We start from the raw sequence: 27,540 nt of genomic DNA, 5'->3' as shown, positions 1-27,540 counted from the left end.
TTTTTTAACATAGGATTTAGTAAATGTTTATTAGCAGTTAATAAATATTTATTAATGGTTAATTAATATTTGTTAACTATTAACGAATACTTATTTTAAATAAAAAGCAAAAATAGCGATTTTCTTTTGACACTTTTTATAACTCTATAGCTGGAATACATGATAATAATTAAATTCACTAAATAAATTAACTTTTTCAATATTTCAAAATATAAAAGATAATTATGAGCTATGATAGAATTTGGCGTTTTACAATAAACGTTATTATAATCTATGTTACTAAGAAAATGAAAACAATTTTGTGTCTAGGATAGTCATATCATAAAATCGGTTTTTTTAGTGAACTTCAGTGTCATTGCAAAGGTCTTGATTTGAATTTGTGCCTTTTTAAGGTTATCATTCTCACCGATAGTCAATTTATTATGATAAGTATTTAGGCTGCATTCGAAAATGCTCTATCTCTAGATACATAATTAAGAAATGACCTTGTATCTCGTGAACTAATTGACATTTTTAAAGAAATAAGCTCATCCCGATGTTACACTCATCAAGACCGTTCATTTGAGTACCCACATCAATTTTTAATATATTTATATATATTATATATATGTATATACGAAAAATATATCAAAATGCATGTGGGCACTCAAATAAAAGCTCTTGATAAGTATAAAATCAAGATGAGCTTATATCTTAAAAAATGTCAATAATTAAGAACTGACTTTGCGATCTTGTCAACTAACGACATTTTTGAATATATAAGCTCACCTCGACATTACACTCATCGAGACCTTTTATTTGAGTACCTACATCAATTTTTCATATTTTTCATATATTCATATATATGAATGTATGAAAAATATATCAAAATACATGTAAGTACTCAAATGAAAGCTCTTGATAAGTGTAACATCGAAATGAGCTTATATCTTTAAAAACGTCAATATTTAAGAAAGTACAGTGCAATTTAACAAAAGTCATTATTTAATAAACCAAAATTTTATTTATTTATAGTTTTCAAGTCACGGCAGTCACATAGTGACTGCAAAGTTGTTAGTATAATTAATGCAAATAATTTATAAAGATGATTTTTGTTTTTAAATGTTAATAAATATTTGTTAAATATTAATAAATATTTATCGAATGTTAAAAAATATTTATTAAAATTTAATAAATTAAATAATTGTCTTCAGATAAATTAAATTATTAATAGTCAATAAATCCTTCTATCAGTGTGATGCAGCCTGGTAAAAGGCAACCGGAGATTAATCAATTTTAGTTTTTCTTCCGAAGCGGAAACGTCGGGGGCCTGAGTAAACACGGAACAAAAGCGGTTGGATGACTTGCTCGGTTCTCGCGATTTAGATGCCTTCGGATATCTATCTCCAGAGCAAAATATATCTCAGCCAAGAGAACTTGATTTTCTTATTCTTCTCGGTTAGGTCTGCTCTGATCTTATGGTCATCGTCGTTTCAAGGCGTGCTAAAGTTTTAGCTTAAAAAAAGTCAAAATAATGTGAAGATGCTCTTTGGCTTGAAGATGAAGAAACAAAACCGAGCAAGGAGAATAAGAAGAGTGTATGGTGTGTAAAGGTTGTCTACTGCTGTTCGCTGATGCTCTCCTCTTCACTCGGTCGCCCATTCCACTTTACCAACACCGGCAAGTCGGCAAGTCGTAAACGTTTTCGTTTCTCAAGTTAACCAAGATAAAGAGAGAAGAGAGAAGAGATGCATGGAGAGAAACGTAACTGCTGTTATGTTCCTTTGCTCTCCATCTCTATCTCCATCTTCATCCACTCTACTTCAGACTACTCAACTGTACTGCTTTGGGTTGTATTGCTGTATGCTCTACCATCCCATCCCGTACTCTCTTACTCTCACTCTCCCTTTACTTTTGAGAAGATAAAGAGTAAAGAACTACTTCATACCAACCGACAAAAACATACTTTTAACATGTGCCGTGGGGGAAAAATTCACTTCGGCATTCCAATCTTTATTGTACGTTGTTTCAAATGTAACAATAACGTTTCTTTATTATATCTCTTATTCCTGAGCGTGCTTTTCGCAGTAAAAATACCTAACAGATACACTTTTAAGGCCAAGATATTATGGACGAGTGCAATCCCCACGGGTTTTCTTATTTTAAAAACCATTAAAGGCTTTTACAGCTTCTGCCAGATCTCAATTGCCTAATTTTCAAATTATTTCCCGGAATTGGGATTTAATAATTATGTTATTAACTTGAGATGAATTTAAATCCAAGGGTGAAGTGATTAATGAAATGGAGAATAATTATTGGATTTAAAAGTACAATTAATCTTCAACTAGCAACCTTACAGTCAACTATAAATAAATAAAATTTTGCTTTATTTAATAATGACTTTTGTTAAATTGCACCGTAATTTTTTAACTATTGACGTTTTTAAAGATATCAGCTCATCCCGATGTTACACTCATCAAGAGCTTTCATTTGAGTACCCACATGCAATTTCATATATTTTTTATATATACATATACATAATATATATAAATATATGAAAAATTGATGTAGGTACTCAAATGAAAGGTCTCGATGAGTGTAACATAGGGATGAGCTTATTTCTTCAAAAATATCATTACTTGATAAAATAGCAGTCAGTTCTTAAGTATTGACATTTTTTAAGATATAAGCTCATCCCAATGTTACGCTCACCAAGAGCTTTCATTTGAGTACCCATATGCATTTTGATATATTTTTCATGTATACATATATATAAATATACAAAATATATGAAAAATTGATGTGATTACTCAAATGAAAGGTCATGATAAGTGTAACATCAGGATGAGCTTATATCTTCAAAAATATCATTAGTTGACAAGATAGCAAAGTCAGTTCTTAATTATTGACATTTTTTGAGATATAAGCTCATTCCTTTGTTACACTCTTTAAGACCTTTCATTTGAGTACCCACATCAATTTTTCATATATTTTATATATTTATATATATTATAAATATGTATATATGAAAAATATATCAAAAATGCATGTGGATACCCAAATGAAAAGTCTTGATGAGTGTAACATCGGGATGAGCTTATATCTTTAAAAATGTCAATAGTTCACAAGATACAAGGTCATTTCTTAATTATGTATATAGAGACAGAGCATTTTCAAATGCAGTCTAAATACTTATCATCATAAATTAATTATTAATGAAAATTATATAAAACTTTGAAAAGGCACAACTCCAGGTCAAGACTTTTCCATCAATACCAAATTTAATCATAAAAACCCACTCTATCACAAAATTTTGCTTATCCTTTTAATAATATAAATAATTACATCAACAACTTTAATTAAAAATAAAACCTCAACTGAATAAGAGTGTCTCCAACAAAATCTCGCTGTTTAATATTTCTCGGGCGTGAATCCAAGTGCGAATTTGCGTCCTCGCTAATTCGCTCTACCGCTTCCTTTCCGAGATATCTCAGGTTATCTGTTGGCGATCTCGTTCGAGGAGCCGTCGAGCTCGAATGTACGGCTCCCGACACCTACTACTCGCGGTGGTAAGTCCCTTTACCGGTACCAGTTGCGAAGCCTCTAAAAGAACTCAAGAGCAAGAGCAAGAGCATAGACACAGTAGACCGTACAGCAGCAGGCTGTATTCCACACTTATACATCACACGACGGCGAACAGGACAGGACAGGACCAAGATGAAGCTACAGCGGGTGAAACTCACTCGGATACTCGGACACAGCAACAGCCAGCAGCAGGATGGAGTTCTTGCCGAGCAAGTTGAGACCACAGAGGGATCGTGCCGATCGCCAGTCGAGATAAGCCAAGCTTGTAACCCTCCACTGGCTCCAGCTATTTCTCTGTGTCTTTAGAGCCTTCGAACCACCAGATACCTTCATACCTCCATACCTTCATACCTTCTACCTTATATCCGAAGGAATATAAACCAACCAGCGTGTGTTTGTCTGTGTAAGCACATTTATAAGAGTCGACTTGGGTTCAAAGTCGTACCAGCTATTCTACTACTATACTCTTCGGCAGGTAGTCTTGTAATTCATCGTGACTATGGGCCACGATCCAGGAATACTTTTTGGCCTACACCCCCGTCGCTTTCTTCAGTCTTCACCGTTTTTAAATTCTTCTTATTTTACTTGAGATCTAGCCCCTAAATTTATCTAACTTAGAGGTAATAGTTTAGTCTACGTAATAGAAAAGTATGTAATGGCCTGATCTCTGCTGAAGAATCTCGTTATCACGATTACCGCGACGAGCCACTCTAACTTGGGCATTATAGTAGCTTATTTGTTCATGAGATCTAAAATCAAAGATAATTTCGTCGTTTTAATTTTAGTTTTTTTTTTTAAACTCTTAAGGAGATCCAAGTACCTTTCTAGTGTAAAGAATGTCTATAAAAAAATAATACGTAGAAAAACTTTTGTTATGCATCTTAAAATTAATTAATAACATTTTTGAGGAAATTTCCGAAAAATTTACTTGTTAAATCTATACTAATAAATGGAGAGCCGGTTTTTTCGTCCGGTTATACTGCGAAAACTACTGAACCGATCGAAATAATACTTATACCATAAGATGCAGCGTGTTTCGGAGAAGGTTTCAGTAAATGATATGGTGGTGATTACTTATCCGGAACCTATATTTTTTTGACTTGGAAATAATGAATTTTTATTGTAACTAAATTTATTCTATTCGATTGTCATTTGTTTAAAATAAATTTTTTAATTCTATTGGTTATGTTTATATACTAGGCAGATTTCTTCACTTATGAGACCTGCAATTTCTTTAACTGAAACTTTCAATGCTTATTACAAATTTTTTTTTCATATCAATTATTATTCATTTTTGTAAGAAAGACACGGGAATGTTATAATGATTGCACATTGAAAGTTACAATGAATATTAGCTAGAATAATTACACGGATAAAAAGTGCATGCTAATTCGGTAGAATTGGGAATCTGTGCAAGTCGAAACAATACTCTAATTAAATTCAAGTCTAGATCTAAAAGTGCAATTCTATAAAGCGCCCAGCGGAGCGGGCGAGTAACAGCTAGTAATTATCTATATTATTAAGAGAATAAGAAAAATTTTGTGTCCAGGATAGTCTTATGATAAAATCGGTTTTTTTTTTAGTGAAATTTAGTGTCATTGCAAAGGTCTTGATTTGAATTTGTGCCTTTTCAAGGTTTCATATCATTTACACCGATAGTCAATTTATTATATATATTTAGGCTACATTCCAAAATTCTCTATCTCTAGATACATAATTAAGAAATGACCTTACATCTTGTAAATTATTGACATTTTTAAAGATATAAGCTCACCCCGACATTATACTCATCGTGACCTTTCATTTGAGTACCCACATCAATTTTTCATATATTTTATATATTTATATATATCAATATATTAAAAATATATCAAAAATTCATGTGGGTACTCAAATGAAAGCTCTTGATGAGTGTAACATCGGGATGAGCTTATATCTTGAAAAATATCAATAATTAAGAACTGACTTTGCTATCTTGTCAACTATTGACATTTTTAAAGATATAAGCTCATCACGATGTTACACTAATCAAGACCTTTCATTTGAGTACCCACATCAATTTTTCATATATATATATTATAAATCAAAAATGCATATGGGTACTCAAATGAAAGCTCTTGATGAGTATAACATCGGAATGAGCTTATATCTTTAAAAACGTCAATGGTTAAGAACGTATAGTGCAATTCAATAAAAGTTATTATTTATAATTAGTTTTTTTGCATGTAACAGAATACAGAGATTCTCGTAGCAATTGGCCATGAGTTCAAGTAGTAAATATTGTTTATAAAAATGACACATATTTAAAAGACAATCCTTAGAAAAAAATAAAAAAGTTGAAGTAATGTCAAAAGCTTATAATGAGAAATTAAGGCAATGCACTAGCTCTCTGTATTCTGTTACATGCAATAAAACTAATTATAATAGTCATTATTTAATAACGCAAAATTTTATTTATTTATGGTTCATAAGTCACGGCAGTCACATAGTGACTGCAAGGTTGCTAGTTAACATTTAATTGACTAATAAAAAATATAGCACTCTGAACTACCGGTATACACTTGACAACACCGCAAGAGTTCCCTAACCTTAAAATTTATTTATGTTTACTGTCTAACTAAAATGACTAAGATCCTCTAGCATTTAAAAAACCGCGGTTACTTATTTGCCGGGTAACTGCGCAAACGGTGTTGCCAAATCAAATACAAGACTAAAATACGGAAGATCCTTGTGGTTTTTCATAAAAAATCTAAAATATCTCCGTAATACGTTCGGTAAGCTACTTTTTTTATTGTTTTAATCGAAAGCTTATTATTTTTTCAATCTACTTCAATGAAAATAAATTTTTTTTTAAATCGTTAATTGCATTAAATTCTTAACCAAATACACGACTGGTGGAATCTCCATTTACTTACATGTAAAAATTTCTATTTTCAAACCTAATTACTTTATTAAATATCCCGGAAACCTACTGTTTTTTCATTTTTTATTAATTATTAGATTACGTAGATTGAATTTACATATATTTCTTTAATGAAAGAGAGTAGAGGAAAAATACGAGGAGAAAACACGACTCATTTAGGCAGCTAATTTATTATTTTATTTTATTTAAGATTGATAAAGTGACACGAAGAATTTTTCGACGAATTAAAACTTTTTCCGAAACCTTTAAGATGAGACGTGATAATACAATTTACTGCTTAACACTCACAGTATTAGTATTATTATTATTATTATTATTATTATTATTATTATTATTATTATTATAAAATTATACTATGAATTTCTAGTTTAGAGAATAGAGACGGTGTTTTTATATTTTATATTTTTCGGCCTCTTGAAAGTTAAAAGCCGAGTTTACGTTTTTCGAGAAATCAACAGACTTGTGAAATCTTTTACACAAAAGATTAAATGGCTGACTACTTTATTATATAAAATACATCTAAGCCGAGGGTTTTATACGTGTAAATATATATTTATATATTATTAATAATATATATTATAAGATTATCACCGTATAAGGCGCGGGTAAATTGCTTAACTTAAAGTTTGTTATAAACAATAATTTCCGGAAGTTTTTAGAACAAGTTAGAGACCCGAAAAAAATTTAGGGTGAAACAGGGTAATAATAGATGAATGCCACGAGCGATTTTCACGGTGTTCACCTGTCGTTTTTTAGGATTTCCAACACCCACCTCTACTCTATTATATTTCTTAAACGATATCTATACCTACCTATACATATACTTATTATATCTACGTAGGTCGTTAATGTTTTTTCTCTTTGTAGTCTCGAAAATTGATGGCTAAATTTTGTTGTTAAACCGACAAAGAATTTCCGAGGAGAGAAACAAGAGTGATGCGTAACTAATCTACAGGATCTGAAAAATGGTCGATAATTACTGTGAAGTTAAGGCAACAAGTCAACCTTGTAATTTTTCACTGTGATCTTCTCTCATCTTCTCGTACCTTTTGTGTTAAAATCCTCACTACACCAATACAACTCATAAATTCATGATGACTTTAACTTATAACTATTACCTTCGCTTTCTTTCCAGTTTCAGCCTTTTTCACCTCACCCTTTCAGCTCGTTCGTTTTTTTTCCTAGTATTCCACCAAAAATCTTCGGGTAGAGACACGTGCCTTTATTTTTATACGTGTTATTAAAAATTTATAAATTATTCCTCTGGCGGCTTTCTAGTCAGATTTTTTATGAGAATTTGAGGTTCCGTGTTTGCGACATTTATTCTTTTCTTGGGAGGGAATTGTTTGTCATTGAAAAGGCCTTTAAAGATGTCACTGACAATGTAGGGCGAAGGGAAAATAAATTCGGACCTAAAAGAAATTTTATTTTTAAGCAGAATGAAGTTTTCTTTTTTTATTTAAAGATTTTGATTCTCAGTAAAATTTAGAAAAAAATAACTAAGAATTCTTCAACTTTTTTTTTATAATTTATAGAATATGAAAAAAATTCTTTCCAGTTAATTAAAAAACAATTTATTATTTAATTTTTATTAAAATTTAATTTTTAGCAAAATTATAGCCAAAAATTTTTTTATTTAAAGATTTTGATTTTCAGTAAAATTAAAAAAAAAATTGCTTTAAGAATTCTTCAATTCTTTTTTTATAATTTATAAAATATGAAAAAAATTCTTTTCAGTTAATTAAAAAACAATTTATTACTTAATTTTTATAAAAATTTAATTTTTGACAAAATTATAGCTAAATATTTTTTTATTTAAAGATTTTGATTCTCAGTAAAATTTAGAAAAAAATAACTTTAAGAATTCTTCAATTATTTTTTTATATAATTTATAGAATATGAAAAAAATTCTTTTCAGTCAATTAAGAAACAATTTATTACTTAATTTTTATTGAAATTTAATTTTTGGCAAAATTATTATATTGAAAAAAAAAAAAAATTGATAATTTTGGACAAATAAAAAATACATTAAAGTAAAAAAAATTTTTTTCACACTCCAACTTTTAGACAAAGAACTTAAAAAAAATAAAAAAAGAGTGTCGGACATCTGTAATTGCTTAAAAATAATTGTTGAACTAATAAATTATGATTTAGTAGTATCTAAAATAAATTTTGGCGGGTACCCTATTTAGACTCCTCTTAATTTATAGAAGCATCGTAAAAAGCATGCTATAATATTATATATACGTTGTTCTGGTTCATGATCGCGCATTTGGCGAACAAGGGGAGGGCCTCAACACATATATCGTCGAGGGAGCATGTACCATGCCGTTTCCGGCGGGTTTAATAATACGATATAGAATATAGAATATAGACAAGCTAATATAGCCGGAGTGAGCAGTGTCAGAGTTAAATCGGAGTCCTAAGCTCCAGTAGACTCCCACCATCCAGCATCCAGCATCCAACATCCAACATATAATACGTAACACAATCAACTTGTTTCGGGTCCACACATTCTTATCCTTGGATGTATGGTTACACTAATACACGTATAGATTACACGCGAACACGGCAATCAGGCCCTAGGACGTCTCTATACACCGTATCCCCCTTATTTGAGCCGGTCGGTATTCCCGAGCATGATTAGAGGACGTATATAACGCGCGCGGCGGCCAAAAAGCCGGCTACGGCAACAGCCATCGGAGAATCGCCGGAATAAAATAAAAAGTCAACCAAAAGGAGAATAGAATAAGAAGTATAGTATAATAGAAGATATAAAGAAGTTATATCAAGGTTCAGCACAGGGTCCAGGGTCCAGGCTCCAGGGTAGGGAATAGTATTGAGATGAGGATCTAGAGATTCGAGATTCGAGCTCGAGTTGGTATAGCCTTTACTCAGTGAGAGAGTTTCTGTCGTATACACTACGCAGGAATTAATGCTACCGCTGTTAAACTTCTCGCTGCGAATACCTGGGGGTCCGTTAAACGTTATAAATAATTCCCAACATATAAACCCGTACACACATGTGAGCATGTGGATCCGAGCACAAGCACAGCCACGTTAATTAAGATTCGATGGATTTTATTTATTATTTTTGTGTAGGCGTCAAAGGGATATCTATAAATTCTCCGGGAATATGTTAAATATATTATTATAACATGTATATTTCCAAAGACACAAAATGTCCATTGAATAATCAGCCTCTACCGAGGATTAAGTCTCTCTACCGTTCACATTTATTGAGATTTCGATAAAAAACAAATTATTTTACATAGAGATGTAGCAATAGGTGTCCCACTGTTAACTTATATGTTAATGTGTTTATTTTTTTATACTTGTGTTTTTTTAGTATAGATATCTTGGGGTGGATTTTAAATACTAGTTTTTTAGTATAAAGTTGTACTTTGGGTTAGAAAATTTTTTTAAATGAGATTGATAGGTCAATTTTAGTTAAGATTATCGGAAACATCTTTTTTTTTAAAAAAGAATTAAATTTCTAAAATTTTAAGTCTTATTTTTAATTTATTAGTTCAACAAAATATATTTTTTTTACCACAAGAGTCAAATCCCAAAACCTAACCTTATTTGATTAACGTAGTAGATTTCCCTATACTAAATCACGTTGGAGAAAGAGAGACAGAGATAAATTTTGAATGTTTTTTATTAAGAAATATTCTCATATTCTTGGAAACCATACTGATTGTTATTAAATATGTTTTAGATGTTATTTTCTCTCGTTGTCTTGATTTTTATAAGAATCTGAACGTCCAGTCTTGTGAAATAAAATAAAGTCTGTGATTCTCCATAAGGATCAATGGTAATAGCAAAAATGTAGATATTAATATCTTTTTTTCAGGACTTGCTAGGATTCCAAAAATTTTACTGTTTAATCATGATATTATAAAGTACCAATATGCCAAATTTCATTAAATTCTGAACGTCATTTTTAAAACCGGTAGTACTACCTTAATAAACTTCATTCGAAGTAAATTTTAAAATAATCAAAATTTTTTTATTTTTGAAAAAATATTATTTAAAACTGTAATTTTTCTTTTTTTACTGTCATTTTTTCTGTAAAAAACGTGAATTTTAAATTTTAAACTTGTTTTCTTCAATTTAGTCCCTTTTGACGATTAAATGAAGCTAAAAAATTATCTTCTCAATCATAAGAAAATTTGTTTTCTTAAAACTTTGAAGACAAGACCTTGAAAAATAATTTCCTCTTACCCGCCCTTAAAAGTATAAATACATAACACGTATTTTCTTAAATTAACTCAATCAGTCAATTTTAGTTTAGGTTATTAAAAAAATTTCTTTTTTAAACAAGATTAAATTTCTAAATTTTAAAGTCTTATTTTCAATTTATTAGTTCAGCAAAATAATTTTTTTTTATTAAAAATTTTAATAAACTCCATTCGAAGTAAATTTTAAAATAATAAAATTGCATTCAAAATTTTTTGAATGTAATTTTTTCTGTAAAAAACGTGAATTTTAAATTTTTAACTTGATTTCTTCAAATTAGTCCCTTTTGACGTTAAAATACAGCAACAAAATTACCTTCTCAATCATAAGAAAATTTGTCTTCTTAAAATTTTAAAGACAAGACCTTGAAAAATAATTTCCTCTTACCCGCCCTTAAAAGTATAAATACATAACACGTATTTTCTTAAATTAACTCAATCAGCCAATTTAGCCAAGTGGAAAACGAGTTTCGCGAATGTGAAACGAACGGTACCGAGGCGTCTGGGACTCTACTCTCAAGCGAAAACCAGGATTAATTGAGTCATTAGTTACGAGTGTGCGCGCCGACTTTAACCCACGGCATATACAAGAAGAAATCCTCATACATATATAACATTTATCCATACACACAAGTACAGTATGGTGTACAAAGTTGAGTCCTGAGTTTGAGCAGAAGACAAAGCAGAGGGTGTAAGTGTACAGTAAGTGCATCAGGGAACAAGAACAAGGTACAGTTGGAGTCTGATGCTCGGAACAATACACAAACCCGAGCCCTCAGTTCTCATTCGGTGATGCCTTGTGTCTTGTGTCTTCTCGGATCCTCTCCGTCTCTCAGGAGGTCTTCGCGTGGGGGCGAGGCCACCATGTTCCTTCGGGATAACCTTGTCTCACTTGTCGGAGTGCCCTCTGCTTTCGCGTCCTCTCGCTTTCGGGCCGCTGAAGCGCGAGTATCGGCCACCTTGGGGCGCCTCCGGGTGGCGATCGGACCAACCTGTCTGCCTCGCGCCACCTCCATCCCTTCTCCTGGGCCCCGGCCCTTTCTTATTCTACTTTTTGGTCTTCTATTCCCTTTATTCACTCCCCTCAAGATTCGCGATTTTATCCAGACTCCCAGATCTCCATAACGTTGCTTCGCTCTCACAGCCGAAACTTCGGGCTCAGGACCTGGGATTTGGAATAAACAGCACTGTACTCAAATATTTTTCGGCTGTACACGCACTGGAAGGTTATATACCTGTTCCCGTTAACGATATCGTTAACCAAGCCATTTTTTATTTATTTTTTCGTACGACGAAATTGGACTCGTTTACTTGTTTTGACAAGCTGACGTTTTTTGGAATGTTATGGTTGTCTGCAATACACTGATAAAAAAAATATTTTCAGTCAAGAAAATTATTTACAAGAGTTTTAATATTTTTAATCAAGAATTTTTTTTAATTTAAACAAATTTAACTTTGTTTGAAACTTTTTTACTTAAGGAAGTCCTTTCGCTCTAGTTAAGTCAAAAAAATTGTAGTAGTCAATATTCGATAAATTAAAATAAAAAACCCATAAAAATTGCTAAAATTAAAAAATAAATAATATATGAGACACTAATCGTTGAAATCTTAAAAAGTTTGGAAAATCCAAAAGTGCACGCCTCATAACGCTCATTCATTTTTTAATAAAAAATAAATTGTGTAATTGATTAAAAAAAAAAAAATTATAATTAAGTAATTTCTTACAGAGTATTTTTTTTTCTTTTTAATATCAGTGGCCTTTTTTCTTGTCATATGCGCACGCAGTCTAAAAAAATCTAGCTTGATCAAGTCGCGCCATAGTTTTCACGTGACAAATAAGAAAAATTCATTTGTTTTTGTACGGTTGTATCGTAATGAATTTGAATAAAAATTCAATTTAAAAAAAAAATACGTAAACTAGGCTACTGATATGAAATACGGACCCAATTCATCGCATTCTTAAACTAATAAAAAAGGTCCGGTCTCGAAATATCAATTTGTTCAGGAGTAATCGTTGGTACATCCAAAATGGGGTGACATCCGGACGTCCACGTAAAATTTTTTTCAAAACGTTTTTTTTTTTCAAAATGGCTACATGAAATGATTTTAGAAAGTAAAAGATGGTTTAATTTAAGTGTTTTTTCAGTGTACATCTACTTAGATCATTGTATAAGTGTAATATGGTTGTGATAGAGACATTTAAGGATCACAAAATTGCTTGACCTTGACGAGTCGAGTATAAAGCACAACCTCACGCGCTTCGCGCTATGAGGCGTGCAAAATTAAAAAAAAAAATAATTAAATACAAAAATTAATTGGACTCTTGTAAATCAGCTGTTAGTAACCTGTCCGTGATCTGGCAATGCTGTATTTCGGTTGTTTAAATTTTCATTTGCACAATATAACCTTAACCACGTTTAAATTTTTGAAGTCAGTGTAAATAAATAAATTAGTTTGAATTTATTGAATGGTCTGAAGCTCACGCGCTACGCAACGTTGCCAAATGTTATGACTCCATTTTAATGTAGGTTACTTCAGAATTTTAATTTCTCCATAAATTCCACGGCAACCTATATATTTTATTGCAAAAAATGAAACCTGAATATTTCGAAAACCTTATTTTGAGTTTTTTTTTCACCCCATCTAATCGGTAGTTAATACCATAATTCGAAAAAGTTGTTAAGGTCTGACTTTCTTGTAAGACTCGGAAAAAATACTAACATTTTTAGAAATTTTTTCTTCAAAAATTTGCACGGTGAAGACTAAATTAAACTTCACTAGTAGATAAATAAGGACTTTCACTATTTGATAAAATTAATTTTATGCATAATCTAATATTTTTTATTTAACATTGATGGCGAAAGGACCTCCTTAATCTAAGGAAAATCAATTTAGAAAAACTTTTCTAAAAAATTTTAATATTTAATTTAGTTTCAAATTTTCCTTAAAAAATTTGATGAAAAAAATGAACTATTATTTAAAAACAATAAAAGTTAAATTTTTAATGATATTTTTGAAACTTTCTTGACTAGTTAAAAAAAAATTAACATTTGTTTCTTTTTATTATAGTTTTTTCTATCGTATTCAAAAAAATCAATTTGAAAAAATTTTAATCATTTATTTCGACGGTTTAATTCGCAATTGGTCTTTATTTTTTAGAGGGTGATTTTTTAACATTTTGATTAAGCAACAGTCCAATTATAAATTATTTGAATGATCCAAACCAAAATATTATATTTTTTTTTAAATATTAAATTGTTTTTTAAAGTGATAATAAATTTTGAACTAATTGTTTTTTCGTAAAAATGGAAGATTCTCTAAAATTAAGTTAGACAATTTGTTAATTAGAACGTTAATTTACTTCAAATTCTTCGATGTAAAATTTTAGGAAGTAATTTTAATTTTTTTTATATTATTTTAATAATTTTTTAAAACTAAAATATGGTAGTAAATTTAAAAATAATTAATTTTTGTCTCAATCAATTGATTTAATTTTTAATTTTCATTTAAATAAAAATAGAAAAAATACTAACTAAATTTTTGGAGTATCTAATGATATTTTAAAACTTTCTAGTTAAAAAAATCTAAAAAATTTACCTAATTACGTTAGTTTTTTTTATTGAATAGAGTGAAAGATAAAAAACATTTCTATTGACCGGTGACGAGATAATTTGTACGATATTGGGCAAAGAGTCCCATCAGAGAAGAGATAACTGAAGATATATGTCCAGTTAGTGATTCGTTATTGTTATTGTTATTATTATTATCATTATTAGTATTACCGGTGCCGATGCCGTGGGAAAAATGGATAACACGCGTATACGTGGTGTAGCGGCGGGACAAAGGATATAAAGACGACAACTTAAACTGGAGGCTGGTGGACGGAAACGACTAGACAGCGAAAGAGACTTTATCCAGCACAGTTAAGATTAAATAAATATTCCTGTTTAACTTTTTTCGTTTATTCGATCTCCAATGTAGGAATATAAGGATATATAAGAGCATTGTAGAAAACGGAGTAGAGTCTCGTTAATCGTCCGGTCGACACGCCTTTCCCACTCATCAACGCGTAACGATGGTCTTAATAGAGACGCCGAGATACCATTTGAGAGACACACTTCAACACCTCCAGTTTGTGTTGTCCATTACTTCATCGTCACACTTCAATTATGCTAATACTCATAATAATAATAAATACTAACCGAGTTATTTATTTACATGAGATTGGATGAGTTGGTTTTGCGAATGTTGATGCTGATTTTCAGAAAGATTCACATATTTAATTTTTAAAAATTTAATTAAGAAAATGGTCAAATTTTTACTAACAAAAACTAATTTTAAAAATTTTTCTTGTTTCAAGGAAATTTTGATCTTTAACAATTTTTTTGATTTTATTTTTTTTATACACTCATGAAAAAGTTAATTTGATTCAAAAGAAAAAAATCTTGAAGCAAGAAAATAATATCAAAGAATTTTTTTGCTTTGACAAAAGAATAAAAGTTCTTGAATCAAGTAAAATTTTCTAAAGATTCAACTAAAAAAAATTAATCTATTCAGAATTTTTCTTTTTGATTTCAAAATAATTAAATTCTTCAAAATTTTTTTCTTGACGTCAGATATTTCTTCTTTTATAGAATTAATGTTTCCACAAAGAATTTTTCTGATCGATCTAGAAAAATAATAACAACATAATGACAAGTATTTAGACTGCATTTGAAAATGCTCTATCTCTAGATACATAATTAAGAAATGACCTTGTATCTTGTGAAATATTGACATTTTTAAAAATATAAGCCCATCCTGATGTTACACTCATTGAGACCTTTCATTTGAGTACCCACATCAATTTTTCATATATTTATATATATATTATATATGAATATATGAAAAATATATCAAAATGCATGTGGGTACTCAAATGAAAGCTCTTGATGAGTGTAATCTCGGAATGAGCTTATATCGTAAAAAATTTCAATAATTAAAAAATGACCTCGTATCTTGTGAACTATTGACATTTTTAAAGATATAATCTCACCCTGATGTTACACTCATCGAGACCTTTCATTTGAGTACCCGCATCAATTTTTCATATATTTATATATATTATATATATGTATATATGAAATTGCATGTGGGTACTCAAATGAAAGCTCTTGATGAGTGTAACATCGGGATGAGCTTATATCTTTAAAAACTTCAATATTTAAGAAAGTTCAGTGCAATTTAACAAAAGTCATTATTTAATGAAGCAAAATTTTAATTTTTTATAGTTCACAAATCACGGCAGTCACGTAGTGACTGCAAGGTTGCTGGTCTTCATAAAAAAATTCTCTAACGAAGAAAAATTTCATAAAAAAATTTTTCTACTTGATTTAAAAATAATCAAATATTTCAGAAAAATTTTCTATACCAGATATTTTTTCTCTTTTATAAAAAATTCCTCTATTAACATATTATTTTGACTCAGGAATTTGAATAACTTCCTCAATAATCAATATCGTTTGATGTTGAATAAAAATACCATTATAAAAATTAATGTCTTCACAATGATCCTCCTCAATTAAAACCTCTTCCTATTTATTCATTGAATTCAAAAAAATTCTTCTGTTTTTCTGATAACCAGCTGACACTTTCTAAACCCAAAATAACAGATACATTTATAACAAGACACAGTAAGCATATATAAGTAATAGTGCTGTCTACATATTTATATTTTCAAAGTCTGAAAGTTAAAGTTAAAATGAGTGTAAGTGTGTAAGTATCACAGGTTGAAGATGAAGATGAGGATGAAGTCGATAAATAGGAACAAGAGCTAGCGCCCTGCGTGTCGGTCCAGGCGGCTCCTTTCCTACCTGATGAGCGGTTGGGCCCAGAGACGAACGGGAGGATGACGGCGCGCACGCACGTCACGCCAACGGCGGCGGCTTCAACGGCGGCGGGTTCGTTCGATCCTCAGATGCTGATGAGCAGAGAACCCAATATAATACTTCAATACTAAAACAGCCAGCTTGGTTGTTAAGGTTGTGTGTTAGGTGTATTGTATGGCATCTGACCTACAATATGCTTCATATATTTCCCATACTAGCTTCAAAGACGCTCTGAGAGAGACCAGAGATGCCTTCTCTCGGTTAATGAGCTTTGACCACGGGGGGGGCTGAGAAATCTGCTCTAGGCCAACACAACTAGTTGACTTACTTACAACTTACACTCACAAACTAAAACTAAAACTAAAACTCTACTCACAATCCCCGTGTTATGTTCCTCGATGCCCTCCTGCTTACAGAAACTCCTCATACACTTGAATTTCTAGGAAGAAACCACGCCTCGGGTTTTAGGGCCCAGAATAATGCATTTCACATGCCAAACTCTGCGCCGGCTACATCTTTATATGTGTGTACTTATTTATTTACAACCTCCATAACATGGTAATCTTTTAATTTATAGGGTGGTTCCCGAGAAGTTATTGAGTCTAAATATTATTTTAGAGTTTGGAGCGATTTTTGTTAAGATAGTCGTTTCTTTATTTTGGATATAATTTCTTTGAGAAAAATTGGGGGTGTTACATTACTAACAAGAGTCAATTTCAATTGAAAAATTAAAAATCATTAAAAGAATAAATTATTATCTTTTAATTAAAGTAATGTATTAATTTATGATATGAATTTTTAACTTTAAATTTTGCATTACACGTAAAAAAAGAAATAAATGATTAAAAAAAACAAGCAACCTTGCAATCACTATGTGACTTGTGAACTATAAATAAACAAAATTTTGCTTTATTAAATGATGACTTTTGTTAAATTGCACTGTACTTTTTTAAATATTGATGTTTTTAAAGATATAAGCTCATCCCGATGTTACACTCATCAAGAGCTTTCATTTGAGTACCCACATGCATTTTTGATATATTTTTCATATATTTATATATATAATATATATTAAAATATATTAATATATGAAAAATTGATGTGGGTACTCAAATGAGAGGTCTCGATGAGTGTAATGTCGGGGTGAGCTATATCTTCAAAAATATTATTAATTGACAAAATAGCAAGGTCAGTTCTTAATTATTGAAATTTTTTAAGATATAAGCTCATCCTGATGTTACACTCATCAAGAGCTTTCATTTGAGTACCCACATGCATTTTTGATATATTTTTCATATATTCATATATATATAATATATATATAAATATATGAAAAATTGATGTGGGTACTCAAATGAAAGGTCTCGATGAGTGTAACATCGGGATGAGCTTATATCTTTAAAAATGTCAATATTTCACAAGACGTAAGGTCATTTCTTAATTATGAATCTAGAGATCGAGCATTTTTGAATGCACACTAAATACTTATTACACTGATAGAAGGATTTGTTTACAGTTAAAAATATTTGTTAATATTTAACAAATCATTTATTAGAAGCCATTTTTTAGTCCTTAACAAATATTTCTTAGTATTTAAAAAGATTTATTAATATTTAATAAATGAATATCAGATTTATTAAATACAAGCAAATCATTTTAAATACTAAGAAATATTTGTTTAATACCAAAAAGTGGTCTCTAATAAATGATTTGTTAACTATTAACAAGTATTATTTAATACAAATAAATCCTTCTATCAGTGTACAATAAATTGACTATCGGTGGGAATGATATGAAACCTTGAAAAGGCACAAATTCAAATCAAGACCTTTGCAATGATACTAAACTTCACTAAAGAAACCGATTTTATCGTATGACTATCCTGAACACAAAATTTTTCTTATTCTCTTAATAATATAGATTACAGTTTCAAAAAACATTTTAATTAAATAAAATCTCAACTGATGATTCTTAGTTTTAAAATTGACTTTTTAGAGAGCTTGTACACTGATAAAAAAAGTTAATCTTAAAAAAAAAAAAAATCTACTTAAATTAAGATTTTTTGTTCAAGAAATTTATATCTTAATTTAAAACGATGAAATTCTTAAAAATATTTCTGTTTCAAAATTTTTTCTCTTCAATCAAGTTAATGTTTTATCAAAAATATTTTTTGTCAGTAATGCAGTTCTAAGAAAGAGTTACAATGTAAATTTTTTTTACCACAGAATCAATTTAAAAATAATTTTTATTACAAATAAAACGTTGAATTATTTTATAATTTTTTATCTCGGTCCAAAATTGTAGTCTTAAAAATAACAATTGAGTTTTATTATCTCCCTCGGGTGATTAACAAACAAAGATATTAGCAGAGAAGATGATAAATTCGCGGCTACCCGTCATTGAAATGAGGATAACCTCCGAAATTTTGGCAAAATCGGCAGATCAAAGCCTCCAGATTAGGCGACTAGGTAAAAAGCGTGATCATCATCATCATCAGCGGCAGGACCGGGTGTAGAAGGATAGCTTGGGTTCTGGGTATGGAGGGGGTTTATCTGACCAACAGGTACCGAGGTGGAAGGGTCCAGGACGTCATTGGCTGCCCCACTCTGGACAAAGGGGACCAGCGGTGGTGTTCGCGGACCCAAAGGGCCAGACTCGCTCTCACAAGCTTGTGTATAATAGTATGGGTGCATTAATGCACTCCATCGCCAATAACTTAAGCTCCAAACTTTAAGAAGAAAATCGATTTTGGGCAAATACTATAAGAAATAAAGACCTTTCGCGTGGGAGTTAATTAGTTTTTTATGTCCCAGGCGGTCCGCTTTTTTTGTCTCGGGACATTTTATTTTACTTTCGCGAAACACAAGATCTTAAGAGCTTGAGTGAGACATCCAATACGACAGTATTGATGGCGATTCGAAACGCTTAGCTCCACTCGGCTTTATCGGGTGAACGAGGATGGAACATTATATGCCAACTCGGTTATTTTAGTTTCAGATTTTATTGCTTACCTGGAGAATTTATAAACATACATTTTTTTCGTGTTAAAACGATTTTTAATGGAACAATTAATTCAACTGAATAATATATTAGAATTAATCTGAGTGTATAAAAATATTTTTTTAACTTTGAAAATATCATCTAGTTATTTTTTTTTTTTTTTTTTTATTAAAATTGTAATAAAAAATTCAGTAAAAAAAGATTTTTGCTAAAATTTATAGCTTCATTTCTGGAAAGTTTCAATTTAGAAAAATTAGCAAACTTGTGAACTATAAAAAATTAAAATTTTGCTTTATTAAATGATAACTTGTGTTCTATTGCACTGTACTTTCTTAAATATTGACGTATTTAAAGATATAAGCTTATCCTGATGTTACACTCATCAAGAGCTTTCATTTAAGTACCCACATGCATTTTTGATATATTTTTCATATATCCATATATATATATATATATAGCATATATTTTAGAAATATAAGCTCATCCCGATGTTACACTCATCAAGAGCTTTTATTTGAGTACCTACATGCATTTTCGATATATTTTTAATATATATATATATATATATATATATATATATATATATATATATATATAAATATATAAAATATATGAAAAATTGATGTGGGTACTCAAATGAAAGGTCTTGCTGAGTGTAACATCGGGATGAGCTTATATCTTTAAAAATATCAATATTTTACAAGATACAAGGTCATTTCTTAATTATGTATCTAGAAACAGAGTATTTTCAAATGCAGCTTAAATACTAATCATAATAAATTGACTATCGGTGAGAATGAAATGAAACCTTGAAAAGGCACAAATTCAAATCAAGACTTTTGTAATTACACTAAATTTCACTAAAAAAACCGATTTTATCATATGACTATCTTGGAAACAAAATTTTTCTTATTCTCTTAATAATATAGATTATTTTAATAAATAAATCAAAGTTCAATTTTTTCATTTAATTTTATCTTGAAAAATTCAGAATAAATTTTAAAATTTTCTTTAGGAATTTTTTTCAAATTGATTAAAAAAAATGGACTATTTGTTATTAAATTAAAAATTAAAAATTAATTATTAAATTAAAAATTTTTCTGCTGAATTCAAGACTGAAATTTTATCAAAATGGTTCTCTTGGTCCAAGATTTTCTTTTTTAAAGCATATTAATTTTTCTATCATTATATCTACACATGTCCCAACCTACTCCGACAGTGTCGCGGTAAAAAATAACATAAAATTTCTCTGATCGATTAAACACATTAGAATAATGATTGTAGTTGATATCCTCCGACATAAATAATACCATATGTAAAACATATATGTAGTCGGAGAGTGACTTTGAGACGAAAGTGTGTATTAGTGTTTAGTGAGCCGTCATCAGACAATAACAGCGGAGCTGGTGCTGTTACTGAGAATAGAGTCGTAATCGCCCACACTTTTCTCTTCTCCTGAAATGTCTCACACGCGCCCTTGTGTCCATAATCGTCTGTTCGGGTTTTGGGACCCAATAATCAACGCCGCTCGAATGAGAGGGACCAGCGACCGGACTGGACCAAGTGCATATAGAGTTAAGTCATTAACCACCGGCCGTCGGCTCGTTGGTGCCCGAGAAAGAACAAGAATCATCCTCTCTCTTTTTCTCATTCTGGTTCTCCTCGGTCCGCTTTGCTTCTCTCAACGGTCAATCGTCGACGGCCAACATCGGTTACATTAGTCGGCAGCCAAGCAGACTCCGCACTCTAAGAAATAAACACACAATCAAATCTCACATTCGAGTCGTCAATATGAGAAAGAGCTTTGTCGTTTCTCACTTCTTCGGCAATAAAACACTCCGGTCCACCTTTGGCTCATTATTTTGCCGATTTTCGTTGAGAATAAAGAGAACCGAGGGAAAGAGAGATGAAAGAGTTGAGTCAAGCTGATTTTAGGGTTACCATCCGTTCTGGTTTATCAGAATGTGTCCTCGTTTCTTTCGAATTTCAGGATGGGATTAGTTTTTAATGATATTTTTGGGTAAAACTAGTCAATTATGAACCTACTTATCAATTTTATGTAAAAACAAATATTTCCTATCATTTTTTTACAATTATTAAATATTTATTCGACGCGATTAAATATATCAAATTTTTATTAAAAATGAATCTTGATTAAATATTTACTGTGAACGCGCAGTAATTACTTCTGAATTGATACGTGCGCGAAAAAGAAAAAGGGAAAAATTACATTATAAAATGTAACGTGGTGCTTCATATAAAAAACTGGAAAAATTACAGTTTCAGATAGTAATTATTACAGATTTTGTAAAAATTACATAGTAAAATGTACACAGTAAAAAATTTTGCGTCATTGCGTAAAAAAATTTTTGTGATAAATATTTAACACTTTTATATGAAAATTTTACATTTCTTGTGCTAAATTAGCACAAAAAAGTGTTAAATATTTAACATAAAAATTTTTAACACAAAATTTTTTACTATGTAAATATTACATTGAAAGCTCTGAAAATTAACATTCAAAGTTTGAATTTGTAAAAATATTATTTCAAACTGCAATTTTTATAGTTTTTTATACGAAGCGATGCTTATTACTATTTATAATGTAATTTTTACATTTTTTTTGCGTGTGAATAATTTCAAGTTTTTAAAAAACCAATCGTGGGTTATGATTCATGAAATTAACCAATTAAATCCTATTCTCAACTTTTTAGTAACTTTACATGATTTAGACATACCGTGAAAAATTATTATCTAATATGGATTGATCTGGTCATATATTTCCATTTGTTTGTTATAATGTTAATTGTAATTTATTATATATTTAAATTTTTTTATTGATATGGTCTAATATGGCTTCACAGTAAAAAATATTGTGTTAAATACGGTCCACACAAAATTAGTGTTAAAATTCGACACACTTTGTGTTATTTTAACACAAAGTCTGTTGAATTTTAACAATAATTTTGTGTTGATTTTACACAATATTTTTTACTGTGTTGATTTCGCCTTATATGGTCATTTCAGAAAATATTTTTAAAGGATTATTCACGTTTTTGATGATATTTAATTGAAAATTCATTTTTCTACTGAATTAAATATTTTTTCTTATTCAAAATTTTGCATTGTTTTGATAAACATAAAAATTGAAAAAAAAAAAAGAAAAAAAAAAGACAATTTCAACCCTATTGAGTAAAACAAGCCTAGTTAATTTTGTGATTTTCTTCACATCTGTTGATCCGTCAACTTTTGATGAAAGCGTGCTACAAAGTCGGTGAAGAAGCCTGTAGTGTCTTGCTGGGCAACCTAATTACCGTCGACGAGAGGAAGGACCCGGGAGGGTTTGTAAGCGAGGAGATAACCGCGGTGTAAGCTTTGGATGACCAATAGGAGCGCGCGAAGCGACAGTTTGCCAGATTCGTGAGACTCCCGAGTTCCATTTAGTGCAAGGCACACCGGATGTTTCTTTCTAAATGGACCGCGCCCTAATTGGACCGCATCGCGAGTTGAGACCTTTCGCTCGTACGCGACGACAGCGAGGAAGATATCAAGGGTCTCTCTCTCGCCAGTTACACACATTGGGACTGTACTTATACTCCTGTCCGCGGTCTTTGTCTACTACTCATTTATCCGTGTCCCGAACTGGTTCTCAGCCAAGTCCTCTCATCTGGTGAACCAAGACCTGAGACTCAGGCTGAGACACATGAAAGAGAAAAGAGAAAATAAAAGATTAAGAGCAGAGGAAAAAAGATAATAACCAGCGACTGAGCAAGCAAGAGCAAGAATCCGCCTATATTCTATATATGATTGTATATTTACAACAAAAACAGACGTCTTATCTTGTATGAGTGCTCCAATGTGCTTTTCAAGGTATAAGTTCAGGCATAAGTAAATAAAAGGCGCTGGAAAGGAAAATGCCGGTGACAAAAACCCATGAAACTCCCGCAAAGACGTGGCCAATCAGTCTGGCATTGCATTGCGTGTCCGCTGGCTAATAAAAAGTGGTCACTGATGTCGGCTGAGCTGCTGCGATGATGATTATACTTCTGCTCTTTATTATCATTATAATTATGATGATGATGATGATGACGATTATTATTATTGTGAGGAGACGTAGTTCTCTCCCATGTAATCCGGTGTCAATGAAAAAAATACACCACACTTATGTGCTCATCAGGCTCCACCACAGCTACCCAGTCATCCGGCAACAGCGCAGCTCGTTATGGCTAATCTGGATTTTAGTCTGTCTTTTGGATCGTTGTGTATCATGTGGATCTCAAATTAGGGTATTCTGATGTTAATTTTTACAATTTATTGATCAGTTGCAATCTGGCTTCTAAATTTTATATAAAAATTACCTTGACTTAGAAAAAATTTTTTTTTTATTTTAAATCAAGCAGAAGAGTTCTTGAATTGGTCAAAATTTTTGTTTTTAGCTCAAGATTTCTTCTAGGTCAAATTTATTTTTCTTCACTGATAATAAAAATTATAAATTAATTTAAGAGAAAATTTTGAGGAGTTAAATACTTGGCTCAAAATATTTTCTTTTTCAGTCGATTTTTTTATCAGTATGTACTTTAATAAAAAACTAGCAACCTTGCAGTCACTATGTGACTGCCGTGGCTGGTGAATTATAAATAAATAAAATTTTGCTTTATTAAATAATGACTTTTGATAAATAGCACTGTACGTTTTTAAATATTGATGTTTTTAAAGATATAAGCTCATCCCAATGTTACACTCGCCAAGAGCTTTCATTTGAGTACCCACATGCATTTTGATATATTTTTCATATATATTTATATATAAATATATAAAATATATGAAAAATTGATGCGGGTACTCAAATGAAAGTTCTCGATGAGTGTAACATCGGAATGAGCTTATTTCTTTAAAAATGTCAATAGTTCACAAGATACAAGGTCATTTTTTAATTATGTATCTAGAGTTTTATTAAATTGCACTTTACTTTCTTAAATATTAACGTTTTTAAAGATATAAGCTCATCCCGATGTTACACTCATCAAGAGCTTTCATTTGAGTACCCACATGCATTTTTGATATATTTTTCATATATACATATACATAATATATATAAATATATAAAAAATTAATGTGGGTACTTAAATGAAAGGTCTTCATGAGTGTGACATCGGAATAAGCTTATATCTTTGAAAATGTCAACAGTTCACAAGATACAAGGTAATTTCTTAATTATGTACCGAGAGATAGAGCATTTTCGATTGCAGCCTAAATACTTATCATCAGAAATTGACTATTGGTCCGAATGATGTAAAACCTTGAAAAGGCACAACTCCGACCTTTCTAATGATACCAAATTTAACCCATTTTATCATATAAATACACTGGTCACAAAATCTTTTAATAATATAGATTTTTCTAAAAAAACAGTTCTATAAAACATGAATATTAAATTTTTTTCCGAATTTTTAATTGAGATATCCCGGGATAAATAAATAAATAAACCGCATACTAATTTAATAATCCATCATATAATGTTGAATAAAAGGTCAAAATAACCTTATGAATTATGAATACACGTAATCTATAAAAAAAATAATAATAATGAAGATAATATGAAATTAATCGATTAAAAGGAGTCTGTTTATTATTCCTGTTGTAAATATGTTTATAGATGTGGTAGGTTGTCATTGCGTATAATGAAAGGCTGGATAAAAAAATGAAATTAATGATTTTACAAGCAAACTGATGTTATAAACCAGTTTGTTCGAACGGACAAACACATGTTGATAGTAAACCGATGCAGTTAAGTCGACTGGTATGTTCTTCTCTGCTCTGCAGGACCGCATATTTATATTTTAAAACTTTTGGCTTAACTTATTTAAAGAACATGATATGTAGTGACTGTTTGTCTGCTGCGTTAATAATAATAGTAAGACAGTGAAGATCCATCTCGGTGCATCTTTTACATCTGTACCGTGCAATACGAGTTCAGCAGAGCTTTGACAGCGAAATTCGATCCGCATTGTCTTACCAGGGGAAGTTTGCTTACAGTTTCCGCTCTTTAACAAACGTCACGGGAACCCGTGTCAACGCAACTGTTAAACAAGTGGTGATTATACCCAGGCCCACACGTGTTCATGAAAAACTACCAGCCAGACGCCGCTGCCGTCTTGCTGGCGACCCACCGACGCTGCTCAGCATTTATATGAGGCCCGTACAAGTTAACTGCGAAAAACGGGAGGAGTCGCGTTGACAGAGGACAGCTTTACTTTTAGAAAAGATTTCTTTTTTTCTTCTTTTTTTTTTCTTTTTAAATCTAGATGTGACCACCGGAAATTGCTTGATTCTTTTTAGTTTTATTTTTCTTTTATTGAAACTGGAATGTCACCTCTATCCTGTTCTTTCCGGAATTTTAGTTAATTTTTTAAGTGGATTTTTCAGGTACATTCAGTCCTCTGAAAATTAAATAAATTGTTTTACTCAATAATTAATTATTATTTTTTTTTTTAATTTATGATAGAAATTTTGTTGAAAAGAAAAATTATTTCAAACAGTTGCAGAATATAAAAAATTTCTTTTGTAAATATTTTACAGCATTGCATTAAATATTTATTAAGGATTTTATAGTCGCTATTGAAAAATTTTCCAGTGGTGTTAAATTTGTTCTTGAATAAACATTTTAGAGCTAAAATAAATATATGACCGCTGGTCAATCTTTAAATCTTAGAAAGAGTCAGTTCTTTAAATTTCATATTGAAAAAACGAATGGTTGGGCTTTTGAGAAGAAAATGTCACAAAGAAATGTCACTAAAATAAGTTTTTAATAGAAAAGCAGAAGAAAACATAAAAAATTTCTAAAGAAATAATACAAAGTAATCAGTAAAAAATTTTATTTTATTTTACTCAAGTCTTTTTATGAGATTTTTTCATTGGCTTTTATTTGACAACTAATGCTTTAATAAAATTTTCTATTATTCTAACTTAAAGTTTATAATAAATTAAAAATTATAAAAAAAAACATTTATTCAAATTATTTCCACAATATTTTCTGTGTTATAGACACTTGCCAATTTTTTTTGGAAGTTTAATCACTATAACAAACATGCATACATATTTATTCTTCTATCATAAAAATAAATCTCAAAATTCCCTAAGAAGCTCATTAATTCTAACTAATTTTATCAATCATCTAGTCTTTCAACTACCCAACTACCCAAAATTTCTTCTCTAGAACCATCCTGAAAAAAAAATAAAAAACAAAATTTCTCCCTTAATATCTTTAACACTAAAAAAATCATAAATCTTGCCAATAAATCCGTCAGCTCTTGAAACTGAATATCAACAAAAACAATCAAAGACATCTTCTTCTATCCATCGAATAATAGATCGGTCATTGTACCTAAGATAAATAAATTTCTAAACAGAAATCCTCGAAACGAGCTAACATCTCCATACCAAGAAGATGAACCTCCCATCCATATATCTTGATACAAACTCGATCCAACTAACACCAATATAATCCTTAAAGCAGAGTAGAGCTCGAAGGACGAAGAGAGCAATAATAGAAAGCTGGGGTGCTAGTTGAGTTGTCGAGCTGACACGCGTTCTCGTGGCAATTGCCCCCTCCTCGTTACTCACTCACCACCTCTTCTCTCTCGCTCCCGTTTTCTTCCTCATCTTCTCCCACCAGCAACTAGCGCCCCCCTCCAGTGATTCGCAGCGCCTATACCGGAATGAGGAATGACCAAAGCTGCTCTACTCTTATTTAGTTTTCCGTTTAGTTCTCCGCCAGCGCCTCCACTCAAACTCGGTAACTACTATATTACATAGTATATACTTCACTTAATATCGGTAACTCGGTTTGTACTAACTCTGTACTCTCGACGTTCCCTATATTCGTTTGGATTTTTATAAATATATATTTATATTAAGGCTTAGTCGTACGCCCACTTCTGAACTG

General features: G+C 30.7%; 1 protein-coding gene across 1 annotated transcript in view; it reads left to right on the top strand.

Moving 5' to 3' along the window:
• LOC123270646 (transcriptional activator cubitus interruptus) overlaps nucleotides 1-27,540 on the top strand; it is a 142,721-nt gene that overhangs the window by 2,959 nt on the left and 112,222 nt on the right. The gene's annotated exons all lie outside the window — the stretch shown is intronic.

The sequence above is a fragment of the Cotesia glomerata genome, linkage group LG1 (assembly GCF_020080835.1).
Source record: "Cotesia glomerata isolate CgM1 linkage group LG1, MPM_Cglom_v2.3, whole genome shotgun sequence".
Lineage (NCBI taxonomy): Eukaryota > Metazoa > Arthropoda > Insecta > Hymenoptera > Braconidae > Cotesia > Cotesia glomerata.
Note: the sequence above shows the minus strand (reverse complement) of the source record. Positions and strands in the feature narration are given on the sequence as shown.